The sequence below is a fragment of the Dreissena polymorpha genome, chromosome 1 (genome assembly GCF_020536995.1).
Source record: "Dreissena polymorpha isolate Duluth1 chromosome 1, UMN_Dpol_1.0, whole genome shotgun sequence".
NCBI classification, from domain to species: domain Eukaryota; kingdom Metazoa; phylum Mollusca; class Bivalvia; order Myida; family Dreissenidae; genus Dreissena; species Dreissena polymorpha.
In genome coordinates, this window is record NC_068355.1 from 188,971,590 (window position 1) to 188,977,921 (window position 6,332).

General features: G+C 33.9%; 1 long non-coding RNA gene across 1 annotated transcript; it reads left to right on the plus strand.

Moving 5' to 3' along the window:
- Nucleotides 1-494: 494 nt before the first annotated feature.
- LOC127864301 (uncharacterized) lies at nucleotides 495-1,013 on the plus strand. The gene is made up of 2 exons (XR_008041691.1): nucleotides 495-588; nucleotides 869-1,013. It is a non-coding gene; the product is annotated as an uncharacterized LOC127864301 (long non-coding RNA).
- Nucleotides 1,014-6,332: the final 5,319 nt, after the last annotated feature.

Below are 6,332 nucleotides of genomic sequence, written 5' to 3' on the forward strand. Positions count from 1 at the left end.
TATGTGTATTTTGGCTTTGTGATTAATTTTCGCGACTCGCAAGTTTGACCCGGAAGTAAACTGTAGGATAGCAACTGAATTGTTTACATGAAATGGCTGAGGATTTAAATTTGACTTTAAAATATCATATCTCAATTTATTAACACCAACACTATTCCATTTGAAATTTCACAAGACCAGGACACTTCGTTTTTAAATTCAAATGATTTATCGAATGTAAATGAACTTTATTTTGAAACTTCTCACCCCGCTACTCAAAATTTGTTTGATGTGGTAGATGATTATGAAAATGACCTTGAGTCAAACCATGATGAGTCTGATATTGATATTGATGTAGAAGCTGTGAAAAAAACATCAGATACTGCGTTTATTGAAAAGTCTTAACTTCATGTGGCAGAAGCTAATAAACAAAACAAATATAAGGTTGACTTTTAAAATGTTAAAGCAAAAATTTAATTAATAATTATTATAATAAAAAGAGTGTAATGTAGATAAATAACCAATAATTTGATGTTCTACAGGTTGGGAAGTTATTTTTCAAGACCCCTAGGAAGTGTGAGGTGTATGGAATCAGCTGTGAAGGATCTGGTATTTGAATTAATTTAATATCATTGCTATCCACAAGCTGAATCAGTCTAAATGTAATCGACTACCAATTGATTATTTACTTTTTATTGTTGTGTGTGTGTTTGCGTGCGTGTGTGGTCTGGAGGATATCATTCTCGTCTAATATCAATCTTTTATGATAAGACAATGACCATGCATTATCTAAATGTTTCAAACCACCTATTAATTAATTGGAAAAAAAAACTATTTGGGTATCTCTAGTAAGTTATTACGTTTTTTTTATTAGTCTTCTGTTTCACAGGAAAGCAGGTGTTTTACCTCGCAGACGAAGGCCAGTCACATGGTAAAGGTGCAAATGCTGTGGTCAGCCAGGTTCACCACTACCTCAACACATACGGTCTTGGCGAACAGCATGCTCACTTTCAGTGTGACAACTATTGCGGCCACCAAAATAAAAACAACATGGTCATCTGGTACCTTCTGTGGAGAGTTCTTGTAGGTAATAACAAGCCCTTAGTTATTGTGTTTCTGATAGCTTTTTTTAATGTTGAGAAATTAATTAAGCTAAACCTGTTGATAAAAATATTTGTTTGCAGTAATGCAATTGCAAAATGGTAAAGCATGTTGATATGTAGTAAATATGTTAAAAAAAGGAAAATTCTCTTAAAATAATATATTGAAATGAGTCAACATTTTTAAGTCAGTCAATTACTACAAAATACATATTCTAAATTGTAGCCTGACCTTTTTTAATAATTATTTTTTAACATTTCAGGTTTACACAAAATCATCAAACTAAGCTTTATGTTGATAAGACATACAAAGTTTACACCAGACTGGCACTTTGGCATCTGGAAGTCAAAGTGGAGGTAAATTCCTTATCACAGTATAAACCTTGTTTGCATTTCCATAGGTCTACCCAGTTGTATATTTCTGCCATGTAATAAAATATAAAAATAATAAAACATAAATCAATTAAAAATAGTGTGTAGGTACTTTATGTCTTGCAACAGGAAAATAAATATTCATTTTAATAGTTTCAGCTGTTTTATTGGTACGAAATTCTTGATATGGCAAACAAAATCCCATGCAAAATCATCCTTCAAACTTTGTAGTTTTCTATAACAACAACAACAACAAAATAATAATTTGATAAAATAGGAAAACTGTATTTTGCAATTGTGTCTTAATTAAATGGTAATCTTGATACAGAAACTTCAATGCAGAAATGTTGTCTGATGTCGCTGCGTCTGTGGGGTTATCATCAAGGATCGGCCACAACATCCCCCAGCTTGTGGGGGACTCTTCCAATCCTGTCGTTATCTAAGACAGGAAGGATTACCTTACGACATTGTTTCACCACATAAAGAATGTCACCAAATTTCATAAATTTCCATGTGTCAGTGGAGCATCCCGGTGTTGTGGAATGCAGGGAATTTAGTGACTCACCAGTAGTCAGAATCACTCTCAGGAAGGTCTCGAAAGTGAATGTTAATGTGAGCTGTGACAACCTGCCATAAGAAATGTTTGTGAAAGGGCTTGATCTGGACCATCAGTGGTATTTATTTGAAAACATTCGTGAATTCTGTTGCATAGATGAACCAAAAACTTGACATGTCCGAAACACGCTACTGGTGAGCAACAAAAAACAGACTGTGTCCCCCCACCCCCCACCCCCAAAAAGAAGATGCATTAAGATGCGCATCTGATCTTCTCTGATGGTGCCACAACAATTACATACATCATGTATCAGTGTTTGTTTTGGCCAAGGTATTGGGTGATATATTTTCCCCCAAACAATGCAAAAAATCCTCTATTCCTAGGAAAGCTAAAACATGTATACGATTGCTAAATGTGTCAGTTGATACAGGTTTTGAAATATTCAATGCAAACATTTGTTGTTCTAATTGCACAAGCTTGTTTTCAAGTTTTTTATATCTCATATTTACAAAACAAAAATCATTTTTTCCATGTAACCATGCAATTGTTTTCACCTTATGGAAACAGACTGCCTTTCCGAAAAAATGGAAAAAAATCAGTGTGAATATTGTATTTATTTATGTTTTACAATGAAAATCCTATATTTTTGTTTGTTTGCTACATTGTTTCCATAGAAACAAAAACAAACATTTTTTATGTTTAAGTTATTGTTTATTTTGTCTATTTTTCTCTATCAGAAATAATGATAAATAATGATTATTTCATTTACTGAAATATTTAGTATCCAAGTGTACTTTCAACCAACACTTCAATGCTGTGTTTTTCCATTCTGTTGTGTTTGAGGTTACATTATACTTAAATACACATGTAACTGAATAAAAAAAGGAAATTGTTCATGGAACACACCAATTATTGATTGTTATTGTTTAACTAGTTACAAAACAGTGAAATTAATGTTGTGTTTGCCTTGAAACAAACACTTGATTGAAAATACAATTCATAGATATATATAAAAGGCGTGATTGTGTACTCTGGCGATTATTAACATGTAGATCGGTTACCATAGCAACACAAATGGTACATTTTAAATGTCCATAATGCTGTTGTCAGTTTATTGCACTATAAATATGTATTTGACTAAAGGAAAGATTATTGTTTGAATAAAACAATTTGCTTGTTGTTTGAATGTTTTCGTTGTTTTTTTTTTATTAAATGATAACTTTTAGTGACGGTAAAAAATGTAGGGTTGGTCACTTTGGAAGGTCATAAAATTAGTTTTGAATGTGATAAATAAAAAATCTATATCATTTTTGTGAACTACAATGTTCAGAGAATCAACAATTGCCAAAAAGTCAAAATGTGATTTTTTGAACACAAGACTGATTTTCCCAGCTTTGGTCACATATAATAATATGTGTTTTCACCATCACTACTTATATAAATTGGGCTATTCTCTTCCTTCCTCTTTCTTTTTAACATAAATAAAATCAAAATAAAACATCTTCATAGTACTTCAACAGTATAAAACAATCATACTACATGCAATTAAATTTTAAGTATTAATGGATGTAATTATCATTTCACGGCTTTGTCCAATTATTGCGTATTGCATTTTTAACGTCTTTTGAATAATAAAGTAAAGCTATTTTTTAAACTACTAGATTTTTATCAAGGCACCGCATCCACACTGCAAAGTATCTTATATTATAAATGGTACAGCCCAGTAAAATTGGGCTGTCCATATTATGGCCGTTTTCGGCTTTTTAACGCAGAGTTTTATGTTAAGCAGTGTGCTTGGGCAATGGTTTTTAACTGAAGTCCCGAGGGTAAACAACCCCATTAGCATTAGCAGTTTGAAGCCACATCAATAATCAAGAAGGTCAAGACGTATTTGTTGTTTTGTTGATTATTGTCTTATAATAACTATCGTTTGAATATGCTTATATAAACTCGTTTCATTTTGTTCATATTATACAGTTAATATTGATACTAATTACCCGATAATCCCGTATATTCCAGTTTTAAAGGAAATGCCGGTAAATATTTACGATACACAAACATTCCCCATATTTCTTAAGTATCAAATACATTTTGGCATTTGTTACTATTTAAAGAGATGATGAAATAACGTCTAATCGGGGCGTTTTTTTCCCCACTGAACACGCGATTAACGCCTGATGTGATGTTCATGTATTTATACAACACAAAATACACCAACACTTTCCAAACAACGTTCTACATGTCTGCATAATTTTCGCGCGCTTTTTATGAGACAAAGGATCTTTTTGCACTGTGTATTTGACGCTAGAATTTGCCAAAGGTCGCGTTAGCATTACAGTTCGGAAGTGTGTTTCGGATTAAAAATTTAACAAGAGCACTGCATAACGGGTGCCCACGCTCGGCTGCGAAAGCTTGTCAGAAAATGTTGTTTTTTAGAGGTCACAGTGACCTTGACCTTTCACCTATTGACCCAAATTTTGGTTTGGCGTGTAGAACTCATCAAGGTGCATCAACATATGAAGTTTCAAAGTTGTAGGTGGAAGCACTTTGATTTTAGAGCCTATAATGTTTAAGTTTTATATTAGAGGTCACAGTGACCTTGACCTTTGGCCTAGTGACCCAAAAATGATTGTGGCGTGTAGAACTCATCAAGGTGCATGTACATATAAAGTTTCCAAGTTGTAGGTGGAAGCACTTCGATTTTAGAGCGAATGTTAAGGTTTATGTTAAAGTTTTATATTAGAGGTCACAGTGACCTTGACTTTTGACCTAGTGACCCAAAAATGGGTATGGCGTGCAGAAATCATCAAGGTGCATCTACATATGAAGTTTCAAAGTTGTAGGTGGAAGCACTTTGATTTTAGAGCTTATGTTAAAGTTTTATATAAGAGGTCACAGTGACCTTGACCATTAACCTAGTGACCCAAAAATGGGTGTTGCGTGTAGAACTCATCAAGGTGCATGAACATATGAAGTTTCAAAGTTGAAGGTGGAAGCACTTTGATTTTAGAGCCTATGTTAAAGTTTATGTTAAAGTTTTATATTAGAGGTCACAGTGACCTTGACTTTTGACCTAGTGACCAAAAATGGGTGTGGCATGTAGAAATCATCAAGGTTCATCTACATATGAAGTTTCAAAGTTGTAGGTGGAAGCACTTTGATTTAAGAGCGAATGTTAAGGTTTATGTTAACGTTTTATATAATAGGTCACCGTGACCTTGACCTTTCACCTAGTGACCCAAAAATGGGTGTGGGGTTTAGAACTCATCAAGGTGCATCTACATATGAAGTTTTAAAGTTGTAGGTGGAAGCACTTTGATTTAAGAGCCTATGTTAAAGTTTTATATTAGAGGTCACAGTGACCTTGACCTTTGACCTAGTGACCCAAAAATGGGTGTGGCGTGTAGAACTCATCAAGGTGCATCTACATATGAAGTTTCAAAGTTGTAGGTGGAAGCACTTTGATTTTAGAGCCAATTTTAAGGTTTTAGCACAACGCCTACGGCGGACGAGCTGGCTTTGACAATAGCTTGGATTTTCTCCGAAAACAGCCTAACTAAAAATGATAATTTGAGAATCAAACAAAACATTTACAGTTTTGCGTAATTAATTCAATGATAATTTTTTAACGCGCATTACGTGTAATATCGCTTATTAAAACGTGAAAATAATAATTATGAAACTCGCGTAAATCTAGGTTTCTACGCTACACAAATGTACATGTATGTGGATATCTTTTCACTCGATCCGCCCCGTACATATGCGGCAGATTTATTCCGCGAAAGCACGCAAGGTTAATATAGACTCAACATCGTTGCGCGGATCGATGCGGCGTGCCTCAGTGATACGCCGCGTGATTACACGACTTGGCTGCCGAGTACTAAGATTCTGTCCGTGGCGTAACCGAGGATTATGTTTGTTCCGCGTTGGCTGTACTGTAGGTTGAAATATTGTTTTAAAATTTGATATTGCAGTGCTTTACTTTACCCATAGATACATAATTTAAAATTGCGCAATGGCGGACATTTGCAACATGTGTAGAATGGTACGGTTTTCAGAAAGAAGCGAAAAAGTGAATAATTGCAACATTGCTAAACTCAAGTTTTTATACTACTTACCTTTCAGTAGTGTCGAATGTTTAAACATTAATTAGTATTTTGAGCAACAAAAACACATTAATAATAGAAAAATAACCCAATCGGCTACTTTAATATAAAGAAACATTAAAGCAGATGACTATTAGCGCCCGCTGACTTAAAAGGAATTACGGTATCATTTGAGCAATGTAAACAAAATAATTACACAAAAAATTGAAATCATTATCA